The 14,061-nt window shown below is 37.8% G+C and overlaps 1 protein-coding gene across 7 annotated transcripts in view; it reads left to right on the forward strand.

Annotated features, from left to right (window-relative positions):
- The window catches only part of TRPS1 (transcriptional repressor GATA binding 1), a 211,201-nt gene that overhangs the window by 179,591 nt on the left and 17,549 nt on the right, over window positions 1-14,061 (forward strand). The window lies entirely within an intron of this gene.

Consider the following 14,061-nt stretch of genomic DNA (forward strand, 5'->3'; position numbering starts at 1 on the left):
ATAGAGAAAATGAAAACAAAGTACCATGTATGTAAACTCCATACATAATGTAATGTGGGACTAAAACAACAGTGAAAAAGAAATGGACATTGTGAACGATTTCAATGCCTTCCCATTATACAGTTTAATGTTTTGATAGTCAGTGGAGTTTAATATTACAATATTTCTAGTGCCCCAGTGAACTATTTGTGGATACGTTTTATGAGCTAATTTTAAATGAATATGAGCAATGGGATGAAGCTTTTTCATTTTAACATGATTTGTAAAAACAAAAAAGCTTCCTGCGATAACGTGGGTATGCTGAAAGCAGTGCTGTACCGGCAGAGTCAAACTTTACAGAACTCAAGTGATTTTTTTTTCAGTCACTGTGGCAAGGCTGTTCTAAAAGTCTGTATCAATAATAGTGAAGTACTGTAATGGTTTGATCTCTTTGATATTCTGGAGAATGATTTTTCTTTTTTATTGTCCTCATTTTAAGAGATGATGGAGCAATGAATAGAACAATAATTTATTGAGTATTCACACACTGTATGTATACTTTCATTATACATTTATAGAAGACCTATTGTTTAGTATTTTCTGCTGCAGGCTAGTCTTGTAAAAGAATAGTCTAGAATAGACTCACTCAGTGCATATGTTGTCCATTTGCCTGTCAGCAATAGTTTTGACATTAAAAACAGGGAGTTTGAGTGACTGCTGGTCTGTCTTAAGGTATGGTAATGAGGCTAATTAGGAGAGATGAGAGCTGAACTGGATATGTGAAGGCAATTATCCGTGAAACTTTTGTCATGCTTTATCTTTATCAGATCTCTCTTTCTCTATTTTTGGCATTTGCCAGTGACACGCAGAATGGAAATACTTGAAGTGATACATATTTTAGAAAAGCAAAGTAAAGAAAGAAGGCAGAAGGAAATTTATATGAGGACATCTCATTATAAAAACTGTACAACTTATCATGGATATTGTAGATAAGCAGGAAAAGACCTTGCCTGTTTTATTCTTGTCGCTTGCATTTACATGAAGTAAAATCAATTGCTTTTTGTGATAGTGGGCTTAGTAGACAACATCTCCCCTGTTCAGTGCACATTCTTTTGTTTGTTCTTTTTATGTTATTACTAACTCCAGCAAGCATGTTATTAAGCATACTTGAAAGAAAAACATGTAGAGAGCATGAAAAGAGAATAAAAGTGCATTTAATAGTAATTTTTTTTTAAGCTGAAATTTTCTCATTTCTGTTTTCAGGAGGCTAGTGTGATTTACTTTCAGACTTTTTCTTACAATCTAGTACAAACTGATTTTAAGAGAAGCACTGAATAGAGCAAATGAAAACCATGTGTCACAAGTCTTGATGAATCAATGCATATAATCCTCAAAGAAAGAAGGTGATAAATGAAACTTGCACATTAATGAGACCATAACCAGGCTCAATTACTAGGCCTTTTTGAAGAGCCATAGTAACTTCACACATCTTTTTATGTTGGAGAGAAAAAATTACATCCTCTGAGCTGTCTACACACTCCTGCTTCTTGCACTATGTCAGAAGACAGTGTACCTCTAATCCATTTTTAAAGAGACCATAATGTTTTAGAAAAGCCTATCTATATAAGACACACTCAATGAATTTTTAAAGAAAAAAAATTAATTGTAATTTAGATAATTTTACTTGGACATTTTATGTGAGTCTACCTATAAAGTAATATTACAGGCTTCAAGTCAAATTTGTCTTACAAGTCCTCTCTTCTGAACTTGGTAAAAGTATGGCAAGGAATATAATGAATAGATGTGTAATAGAGATTAACATTTACTGCCCTAATATCTTTCCATTAAGCAGCAGTTCTATTTCTCAGATTTTGTTTTGTAGTACGTATGTTAAAAGCTTTGAATTTGGTGCTACCAACAACATTACACGTGTCCAGAATGCCAGCACAAAATACTTGAGGTTTAAAATAATAATACTAAATCTTACATGAAGGACCAAGTTGTATTTTGTGTCTTTAATTTAACTTGCTTTCAGTAATAATAAGGAAAGTTGCTTGGTCTCAAAACCATGGTCTGCTTGCTGCTGTGAGGTCTCCATGCTCTGTAAGGCACAGCAGAATATTGCTGCTATCAGTTGTCACTTCCTCTCTTTCCCCTGCCTTGTTCATGCACACATGTAAACACACAAAACCACCCCATTCTTTCTACTCTGCAAAGACTGTAAAAGGAGGTTCTTGCAGATTATAATTTGTAGCCATTCGTTTATTTAATATCTTCTACTGAGCTTTAGTAAAAAGGTTACTGTTACCTCGATGAGAGAGTTCGGAGAACTCCTCTTTCCACTGGCTTTTATGTGATGGAGGAAGATGAAAAACCTTAGCCCACAGTCCACAGGAATAATAGTGTTATTGCTAATGTTAATGATTATTATGATTGATTAATAACAATGACAATAATAATAATAATAATAATAATAATAATAATAATAATAATAATAATAATAATAATAATAATAATAATAGCAGCAAACAAAAGGAACCACAAAACCAAAAAATCCAAACTGACTTGGCAGTTTTCTGTGGAGCAAGAATAAGAGAGTGATCGCAGAAAGGCCACTTTAGGCATCTGCAAAAGCAGTGCTAGGGACAAAGGACTATGCATGGCACCCTTTCTCGCTCTAGAGTTCAAATTTGGTATTCACAGTTATAAGGATCTAGAATACAGATTTGGGCAAGGGGGAAAACTGAAAACAATATTTAGATCCTTTTTCTGTTACCTATGACCTTGGCTAAACAGACTCCTCATATGCAATCCTACTCCCTTCAGCTCTTCAGCTCCTCTATTGACAGTCATTTGTATTATGCATGGTTGGTCTTCAGTATAAATTTACAAAGAGAACAAATGTGCTGGTCTCCAAGTGTCACTAGGAAGAGTATGCAAAATCTTGAGATACAGTACCACAACTAAATAATCTATAGAAGTAATTTATATTGTTGCAGAAGCTAACCAATTTTTTAATAGTGTCTGGATTTCTTTACCATATTTTCATAAGCAGCTGACAGTGGTGGTATATAAACACTTTAAACATTTTATTATAGTACTGAGGCAACAGGTTACCTATGGTGCTTGCACCCAATAGGTTACTAATGAAGTGTCATTTCCCTGCCTTATTTGGTTTGTGTTGCAACCTTAATTATATTTCAATTTTAGAATAAGCTCTCAAAGTAGTGTACAGGGATTTGGCCACACGACTTGAATTAACATTAATCAAAATCGCGTGTCTGAATTCCCACCATACTCCAAAGGTACCCTGGGATTGTTGGTGGGGATTGTGTGCAGGAGGTGCATGTGCAATAGGTTTTACCACTGGCTTCCTCTTATTCTGAGTTGAAATCCTGTTCTTCATACCTGAAATAAGAGATGGCAGGGAATACTGAAGCCCAGTGTTCACAGGCTGTGTCTGTGAGGTCAGTGACAATTCATGTTTCCTCACTTTAATCCACATGAAGCAGTTTTACGAGAGGTTGAGGTGGCAGCTGTAACACAGAGAATCAGTCACGTTTTAGGGAGCTGCAGGATTTTGAGCCTGAGATTGCAAAGCTGTTCAATAAAATACAGCTTCTTCATCTCTGTCATCATCCTCCGTGCCAACCAAAGCTTTGTGAAAAATGGTGATTCATTTTTATCAGTGATGTTCATGTTCTTAGAGTTTTGCATCTTTCCGTGTTTTCCTGTTTCTGGTTACAAAGCAAAGTGTCAAAGATTGCCCCTAAGAGGGGAGGTGTTGCAGCAGTTCTTGCAGTCCCAGTGGAGGCAGTGCCTGGAGTTCAGTGAGGCAGCCTGCTCACAGGTCCTCCTCACTAACTGAAGTGAGCTCCATAGATTAGACTTGCTTTGCTGTAGTTGGCCATGGATTGAAAAGGGTTGGTGTTTTTTTTTTTCATGCAGGTATTGTGTATGCTTCGGTCATTGGTGGTCACTCACTTAAAGACATTATCATGGGTTTAATTCCAGAATTTCTCACAGAACCAAAATAAAATTATATTTTCTGGTCCTCTTTAATACTCAAATGAAGTTTCCTCATTAAAAATAAATTCTAAACAGACTGTGTGTATTGCTCCAGTACCAAACTTAAGAGAGTTTCTGTCTGAAAATTGGAGTCAGTAAAACACAACTATTTATAAGTTTATCATGGTTATAAGCTGTGTTTTTGCAGCTATGTCTTCTACTGGCTTCTTTGGAGCATCTTTAAGAGGAGGAAAAAATAAAATATGACCTTCCATGTCTAAACTAATCCATGCATGGCATCAGAAGAAACCTCTAGGAGAAAAACTCTGAAGTTTCTTTGAATATCCTATCTTGGAGCTATGGGTGCTGACTGATTAAAAAACAGGAAAAAGATGTTAAGATGTTTAATTTACTGGATTTGAAAGCAGTTACCTCATAAAATAAATAACAGCTTTCCATAATGCTTTTCCATTAATCCATATATGTAATGCAAATAAATGAATAAGAAGTTTCATATCCTGCACTGTTTACAGTGATTCCAGCACAAGACAGTTTCTATCTGTAGTGATGATTCAGGGATTTGATGTAGCACCCCTATACTTGTTTAAAAAAAATATGTTATGTCCTTTTCGCTGCCTGAGGCTCTAACATTTAATAAAAACAGAACCTCAGGTATTTTCCTGATTTTTGTCTTCGGTCCAATCTTGGATGGATGTGCTTGTGGATGTGTTTAACTTTACACAGGTGAACAGGCTCATGAAAATAAATTAGATTTCTCTGATGCTTGAAATGCATTGTAACTTTTTTTTTTCTGTGTGTGAACAAAGCTTTTCTCTGCTGTTATAAAATTCATTCTTACACTTTGTCACATTCAGTTTTGGGGTTTTTTTTTTTGCTTTGGATTCTGTTTTAAACTACTACTTTTAGAAATACAGTGTTTCCACTGTTACATCAGCTAGAAAAAAAGAAAATACATATTCGTGACTTGTATGGCTCCAATGAAAGTGCTAAAAAGAGTTGCCTTAATCCTAGAATCCAGCTAAAACCCATTAAAATCGTTAATGAATAAGCCAAGAGATACTGTGTAATGAAATAGTTAAAGTAGCACTTGTTTCCTGGCAATGATAGAAAGAATTTTTCGTTTCTGAAAACTGTTTCAAAATCATCTTTCAATGTATAGTCCTTTTCAGTTTGGGACTGTCTGCATCATAAGAGATCTTTTCACCCTCTTTTCAAAGCCATATGAAGCTTGAAATGAAAGATAATTAAAACAAATCTTGAGTAAACTGTTGTGTGGAGATAGAAGTTTGATGGTTGAATATATAAAAAATTGTAACCAGATGTTGTGCAGAAGCCATAGTAGTTTAAAGATCATGAGCTTTTTCTTTTTTCTTTTTTCTTTTTTTGCATGAAGCAAAAATATTCTAATTGAAGTTGTCAGCAGGAGTGAGACTAATATGCCTGTATTTGATTAAATAATAGTTTATTTAACATGCAGTGTGGCCCAAAATTGGCTGAGACTAAAATAAAGAAACTTCTCACTATATTTTTTTGTATTTAAATAGTGTGAAAAGTAAACCTAGTTAATGTTAACATCTTTGATTGATATTCCCAGCTATTATATTATTTGTCCACTTCTGTGGCTTATTGGAATGCTTTGCTTTCCATCGCATACACATTTTCTTCCTCTTCTCTCATTAACTAGCTGGTTGGTGGAAAAACAGTAAAAGTAAGATGTGCAATAAAGTCTGGAATGCACTAGTTGATCAGACTTATTCCTAAAATCTGTTAGATCTTAACACCATAACTCAAGCTTCATCTAACATTCCCTCTTGCAAGTGTGTGTTTTGCACAGAATCTCCAGCAGACACATTAAGAGATATCCATGCATGAAAAGGGTTGTGTGTTTTAAAAATACCAGAATATTGAACTATGAGCAGTAGATTTCTGGGCAGTTATTTACTCTATCCAGGATAGCAGTGTTTAATGGAAAAACTCACAAGAGTAGTGGCTAGGAGTCTTTACTAGGTGAGTGCTAGATTTCTTATTGCTTTACTAATGAACATAGTGATGTCTTCAGAAATTGCAAGTTGAGAATTTTATCTCTTTTTTTTTTGGTACTACTTTGCTGCTTAAATAACTATGTAATCTTACATGGTGCTGTGATAAACAAGGGGATCCCCATCTTGCCTTAAGTGAGTGACCATTGCTAAAAATGGAGGAATTTCATTCTCACTCTGCTCTCTGTAGCTGTTTGGCCTTTTGTGTAAGATCGGGCTGTGTGACTCATGATCCACAGACTGCACTGGATTCAAAAATGAGCCATAAAGTCATGAGCAGCTTGGCTTATTGATGGCATGTGTGTGTGTGTGCAAATACATCCCACAGGAACACTTCAAAACGAGGGCTGGGATTAGGCATTTTTAAGGCAGACACGTCTTTAAAATAGCTCGTTCCAGTTGTTGTGTTGCCCAAAGTATGGTTTCCCAGTGTTCCTTTTGTCCCTGCCACAGGAGCAGCACCCTTTCAGAGCCCTCACAGGACCCTCTGGTCCCAGCAACTGAAGGTACAGTCCTGCCCAGCTGCTTCCTGCCCCTTCCCCTCTGTTCCTGAGACTGCACCCAGTTCTTTGGGCAGCACTCTCCTGCTCCCACAACCTGCCAGTAAATAGCAGACAAGACCAAATTTGTAGGGAGATTACAACATTCTGTAGGAAACTTGTATTCCATTACGAGGCCATTAATCAACTGAAACCTAGGAGAAATCACAGCCCTGGCTGTGCAGGCAGTCTGTGCCTCAGGACTGTCATTCCCGAAATGTAACATTGTGCAGGTCATCTTCCAGATTAGTCTGCCATGCCTGCTCTGGTTTTGCCACACGTGCCAGGACTCCAAAGGTAGATGGCAAGGCCGTCGTAAAATCAGCCAAGAATTATCCTTACCATAGCAAAAAGCAAACTCAATGCAGTCAGTTTTTAATCTTTCTTTTTTCTTCTTCTGTGTTGAAAACAGACTGGAAGCAAGGCAGGGCTAACTATGTACATTTTCTACTGTCTTCTGTTTTCCTTGTGCTTTATGCAATAGGTTAACTGCGTATGAAGTAGGAGAGGATTTGTCTTTGATTTGGCAATGGAAGAATCAGTTGCAAAGCACTGATTTGTTGAATGTTGTGGCTAAGTTGCTTAGCTTTGCACTGCTTATAGTAACTTCTGGAAGCTGTTCCCTCATTAACTCTGACTGTTATTAATAAAGGAAACAGGGCCTGGTATTTATATGCTAGGAATTATTTCTGGGAGGTATAACTCATTGGTAATTGCACCCTGATTTTGGAAAGATCTTTCCATATAAAAATCCATACATGTCACATCCACTTACATGTGTGGGCATTATTTAAAAGAGCTGTACTCTCTCTGTATCATGCTCAGATTTACAGCCTGCTTTAGAGGGTGCAGGATGCTGGTCTTAGTCAGGTAGCTTTGGCAGCCATCTCAAAATCTCCTCAAAGGATCCCGAGGTTGTTTCTGCATGAATCATTCAGTGTTCCCCACACCTTCCTCATCTTCCGGCTGATTTTACTATCAGGGTTTCACAGCCATGAAGTTTCCAGTCATGTCCATTTCCATACGGCCAGCCACTAAGGTGTGAAATCCTAGTGCATGACACAGAACCAAAAAATGTTTCCTATAAAATATATGTAGGAAATAAAGGCCCTTCTCTTTTCAGTTCCTGAAAGGGCTTTTGGCAAAGAAGCTGATGAAATGGAAGGTTATTTTTTTTTGTGTAGAAAAAGACATGCCATTATAAATGTGGTCCTTTCTGGTGTACTTATTTTTCCTTCTCACTTCTAAAGATTCTAGTAGGTGATAAAGATAAAAAAAGGGAGTGAAAACAATTTGACATTCACTGTTAAAATAAAACCTGTATTAAATTGAAAAGTGAATTCTTAAGATTGTCAGAGTTTTTGTTCTGTCAAGTAAGATAGAAATGGCTTTGAATGTAGACTTTTCACAAGTAGCAGCTATGATTTCATACAGCATGTCTAGATTTAAAGGGTTCTTTTTATTTCAGATTTGTATATGTGGGCCTTCTACAGGCTGACTTCAAAATCAGATGAATTCTGATACTGGCAGGTGGAAGGTAAAAAGGAAACTGTTCCCTGATGTTTTCTATCTAAAGTCTGATAAATTGGGTAGTAGAATGGGACCAGTCAGTCCTTCTTTGAGTCCGTGTCCAAGACGTGCACGAGCGCAGGAACACGTACAGGCAGCGCTGTGGTTTTTGCCTCACAGCTACACATGGATCAGCCACAGCCGCTCGGGAGCGGGGCTGCAGGGCTGTTAGGCTGATGCCACTTCAGAAAGGAAGGAGAGGGCTTGTTTTACAAGGCATTTCTGCACAGTCAGCTTCATTTAAGAAGACTCCAAAGGATGTGAAAAATAAGGTAGCTGTGGGCTGGCAGGACAGTTATCGCCATGCCTCTCCTTCAGGCGGTGCCTGATTTCTTGAAAGCCGTTTTTCAGTCCTTCACAGCTCTGAACCAGTGCCTGAGTATGTGACAGGGTGGGTACATTTTGTCCTCGGCACGCAGAGCTCCTGATGGAAAACCCCGCTAAGTTATTTGCTTCTCTCTTACTGCTCTTGTCAGGCTTGTGCCATTTCAGAGAATGACCGCCCCCAGCAGTAAGCCGTCCCTTGTCACTTGCATTAGAAACAATTCCTTTGGTGAAATGCAGTCTAATTCCGACAATACAGATTTTGGAGCTGGTGTCTTAAGCAATTTAAGAGCCACTTTCTTAACAGTAAGAGAAAAATTAGACTAGGGCTGCTGGAAGCACTGCTGTGCAGTAATAACAGTATTCTCTCTGGGCAGATGTGAATGAGCAGAGAAAGAAGAGAGGGCATACCAGTTTCTAAGGCTGCAAAGGCAGAAGAGCCTCAAATCCTTCATGAATGTTCCTAAGATAAATATTGTTTGGTATTTGTTGTTTGTTTGGTTTGGATTTTATTTTTATCATTTCCTAAATATAGGAAATAATAAAAAATATTTCTTAAATATAGGAAATAAATATTTCCTAAATATAGAAAATAAAGGGTGAATTCTCCTAAAGGAAGAAAAAAGAGATTAAGGCTGTTTGATTAATGAGGTTAAGCTTGATTAACAGGGGATTCAGAGTATTCCTTATGACTTTACTTTTTTCTTGTGCTTTTACATGCCTCTACTGCTTCTAGTATTGTATCCGGAAATATTTATTTTTCTGGGTTTTTCTTTCTTTTTTTTTTTTTTTTAACCCTGTGTTGCATCTCAGATTTTAAAGTCTCTAGTCATTGTGCTGTGGCTCTGTCTTGAATTCCATGAAATGATTCCTATCAAACTAGGATACCATATGCCCATGTTGGCCTAAAATTCACAATGCATCATGTACCAGAAATAGAAGCTGGTAAAGATTCTTCAGAGATTGTGTTCACTTGTTCCAAAGACCTGGTTTGTTTATGGAAGGGATGCTTGCAGTACATAAACACTATTTAAGGAGAAATGTCTCTAAAATGTAGAACAGTTGTTCTCTTCTTCTCATCTTAATGGTATTTTTAAAGAAAGCTATATAACACCGTATGTTGAGTCTCATTTACAAGTAGGCATTAGGATCTTGATAGGAAAGAGCAAGCAGTGAAATATTTTTGTAAAAACTACTTTTGATACTTTACAATGTTCATCGTAAACACTCTGAAATTATTCACAGTGCAATTTGAAAGTAGGTTTCTCCATTTTTAATAGCTGTGCAGTTTGTAATCTATAAAATTTGGTCTGGTCTATTGCAATTAATACTTTAATATGCTTGAAATTTAAAATATTTTCTTTTGCAATGCAAATGAATAGCATTTAAGGCACAAATGGATGGAAATTATTAGAATAGAAGCATTTTATTCTAAGCAATCTAGACCTCTCACTGAAGAAAGCTTCACAGAATAGTTGGGGCTGGGAGGCAGCTCTGGAGGTAAATCTCATCCAACCCCACTGCCCAGAGGAAGATCAGCCAGCACATGGTGCTAAGTTCTGTGTCCTGTCAGTTTGGAGTTTCTCCAAGGACAGACACTCCACAGCCTCCCAGGGCAACCTGCTCTTGTGTTCAACAACCCTCACAGTATCAAAGATTTTCCATTATGTTCACATGAAATTTCCTGTATTTCAGTTTGTGCCTTTGCCTCTTGTCCTCTCACGGAGCAGCACTGAGAAGAGCATGGCTCTGTCCTTTCCTTCCCCCACCAGGTACATACTGATAAGATCCCCTGAGCCTTCTCCTCTAGGTTGCACAGTCACAGCTCTCAGGCTCTCCTTGTATGATAGTAGACTGTGTCTTTTAATCATCTTTGTGGCACTTGACTGGACTCTCTCTGACACATCCAGATATTTGTTGTACAGGGAGCCCAGAACTGGACACAGTGCTCCAGGTGTGGCCTCCCCAGGGCTAAGCGGGATGAAGGATCCCTTGACCTGCTGGCACTGCTTTGCCCAGTGCAACCTGGGAGGCTCCAGGCAATATGAGATGGGTTAGCTTTTAAAAAATACAGAGGTGGTATTTGGGTTCTTTTCCCTCCTCTTTTCTCTACTAGGAGTTACTTTCTTAGGTAGGTGTTGGAGTTGATCACATCACTAGTCCCTTCTTACTTCGTAAAGCTATCAGAAAGGAAGCCAACAAGTGTTTTTGCTGAAACTGTGATCACAGGATGGAATAAGATGATTATGTTAGAACTAACCACTTAGACACAGACTCTGGCATATTATCTTTTTATCTGGAAGTGTTTGGAATGGATTGGATTAGATGAAAATGTCCATTATAAAAAGGCCACTAATTTTCAATATTTACCACACCGTGGTGTCTGGGATACCACAGTTTCTCCCTAAGCTCACAATAGGAAATAACTATGGTAATTGTGTGGTATGGGTTGGCAAATGTTGATTTTTCTGAATGGAAATCATTCTAGTAACAGCACGTAACAAGATCTGCAATAAGACTGCAGTCCTAAGTGTATTAAAAATAAAAGGTGGACATAGTCTGCTTTGTATCCTACACTAGGAACAGCTTTCTCACAGGGACTGCATGAGATTCAAATTATAGTTATTACAGTTCCTGAACAAGTATAAGTATGTGAGCTATAGCTGCCCATGTGAAACATTTTCTCGTTACATTCTTTCTTTAAATAAAATTAATGGTCCTAAGGGAAATTTTTTTAAAGTACAAGTAACAGGTAAATTTTACCTCACTGATTTTCACCAAGGAGTAGACACCTAATTGACATTTCCTCCCTGAGTCTAGAAGACCTCTATGAAAACTTCAGATCCTAATTTTGTAACTTTGAATTAAAAGTTATTCTTACAGTGTAGTTTCCAGACTTAGGGTGCAAATTTGGAAGGATGTATGTGATCAAAAGTCAGTGGAACTGAGGCTTCTAAGACTCTTAATGGCTTTTGAAATTTTTACCCCTGAGGAGCCTTTCCCCTGCTGATTTTGGCAGCCCTCAGCCAAAATCTACAAATGAGAGTTCCTCTTCTCAGATGCTGGCTTTCTGAGCTATTTTCTGTATAAATAGAGATCACGTGGGCTTTAATAAGGTCAGGGAATGTTTTTTAAATGTCTGTGATTTTTTTTTTCCTCAAAACTTAATTTTGCCCATCTGATTTCTGTGGAAGTGGGAACAGATGCCAGAAGCTGAGAACTCCAGCAGCTTTGTGCTCACGCTTGCAGCAGAGCACTTGTGGGATTGGGACCCTCAATTACTATCACATGTAGAGTTCCATTCTGGCTCGTAGCTGAGATCTGCAAAAGCAGTCTGCTGCTTCTGCCATGGCGGAGCCGGGGTGTTAAAGGAAATACGGACGGAGCTCTGCTCCAGCTTTGTCTGTTCATTTAATGAGTAAGATTACTTCATGAAAGGAGGGGTACATGGAGTGCCTTCTTGAACATAAATCCTTTGGTATTGATGACTAAACTTAAGCACCTAATTCCATGCTTAGGCACCGTCATAAATGACTCTTTATCTCAGATAGTCAGTTAGTTTATAGCAAAGTCTGACTATTGATTTAGATTCCCCATTTGAGACAGCAAAGGTTTGGTAGTTTTGCTTTGTGCCAAGAAGTAAAAGGGTCTGAGGAATTTCCAATTTTCTCGATGTCACTTTCAGCATGCTTAGTTCTGAGGATACTACTTTTAGCCAGTTTCTGATCAGAAGAGTAGTCTAATTTTGTACATTTTAGACCATTTTACATTATGTTTCTAATTTGAAACTAAAATGGAAGAGACTCATAAGAACTTAGTTTTGTTTTCTGAGAAAAGCCGAGTTTGTTTGGAAGCACATGGTGTTTGGGAAGGAGCAGTGGTCGCTCTGTGCAGGCATCGAGGTTTTAAGCAGCCGTTCAGCATCAGAGCTGCTGCATGAATCTGTTGCAGCAAAGTACAAGCAGAGAAAGGTTCTGGGGCCAGGATCACAGTTCCCAAACCAGGCTCCCTCTGTCCTGCTTAGGTACACTAATATGTCTACTTAACCATTTTTTGCAGATAATATTACTATTATTCCTAAATTAGACTTCTTTTTTAATCTTATTTTTGAATGCTGCACATAAATACTGTTTTAAAATTGCCTGAGTGGTTAAGCTGATTTAGAAAAGTGTAAAGTTGTTTATCCAGCAACTTGGGAATTTTTACAGCAGTACTTAAAAAGGATTGATAAAACCTGTTGCAAGACTCCATAATTCTGGTGAAGATGCTGAGAGGTGCTGCTGGCATCTTTTTACTGTGTTAGATAAACTGTGAAAAGATAACAGGACTCAGATTAAGCCAGACTTTAAATTTAAAGAGTGGTGAGCACACCTCAACAAAGATAATGTGTTACCTTGAGCTGATGTAGAGAAGGAAAGGAGAAAAATGGTGCCTACATGGAGGGGAAACAAAGACAATCAGGGCTTTCTTCTTGAGCAGCTGCAGCCAGTTCCACTAATGGAAGTGCAGGAGCAGAAACTGGCAGCACAAGGTATGCGTTCGTTTTTACAGATGGCAATGCAGACAAGTTGGTAATTGAGAAGGAAGTGGTGTACGTGAGCTCTTTGACGGGGGACAGCCCATTACAGTACTTTCCTGTGTAATTGACTCGGTGAATTATTGGAGGCAGAATTCCTATTCCTCTTGAATAGGTTTCAGTTGCTGCAAAGTGACATCATTCTTGTGCGGGAAATGCAGGTTTTCAGGTTGCTTTTGCTGTTTGCTATTGGTCTTAATAAAACCTTAAAAATAAAATTTTGGGTTGCCTCCATGGAAATCTTTGTCATGCTGCTTACATTTAGTGGCAAAATACAGCAGAAGTGAGCCTACACCATAGTGTGCTGGCTGCTTTGAGGCACTGGAAGAGATTTAATGGCGGTCACCTTGTACAAATTGAAGGCTAAGACCATAAAAATACATTATATCCAGTAAAAGACATTTGAAGGCAACTGCTTTATAAAAAATCATGCTTTGTGTAAAATGATTAAATAAATATTTAGCTCTCTGTAAACCAGACTAACTTATAGATAATCAGAAATTATTTCTCATTGTTCATTGCAAATGCCTCGTATAATAAATAAGTGGTATAACTATATAAATAATAATACACATTTTAAAAAATATGTGTATCTATTTAGTCTTTGTGTATGTATTTGGCCTGTCAGAAAATCACATGAATTTTTAACACACTGTGTTTACAAATCAACTGCCACTAACTGTGACAAGGAAGTCTTGCCAGCAGAAAAAGTTTTATTATTTCATGTTTCTGCCACTGCAGATCTTGAGGGGGAAACTACGAAATTGCCTTCTGTAACTGTCAGGATTGACAAGGAAATATGATTTGAACTTCCTGATTTTCACTGATAAATGCTCAAATGAATGAAAAATTAGTAAGTCATTGTAAAGTGTACTGTGATTATTTAATCCTATAGTGCATATGGCTATCAACAGAAGATGAAAGCAATGGTAAATTGTTGCTTGTGGAGCTCAGGCTCTGGCTCAAGGTGGTGTCCAAAGCCAGGTCCCTTTCTGCACAGTGGCAA

This window comes from Melospiza melodia, chromosome 1 (assembly GCF_035770615.1).
Source record: "Melospiza melodia melodia isolate bMelMel2 chromosome 1, bMelMel2.pri, whole genome shotgun sequence".
Classification (NCBI taxonomy): Eukaryota; Metazoa; Chordata; class Aves; order Passeriformes; family Passerellidae; genus Melospiza; species Melospiza melodia.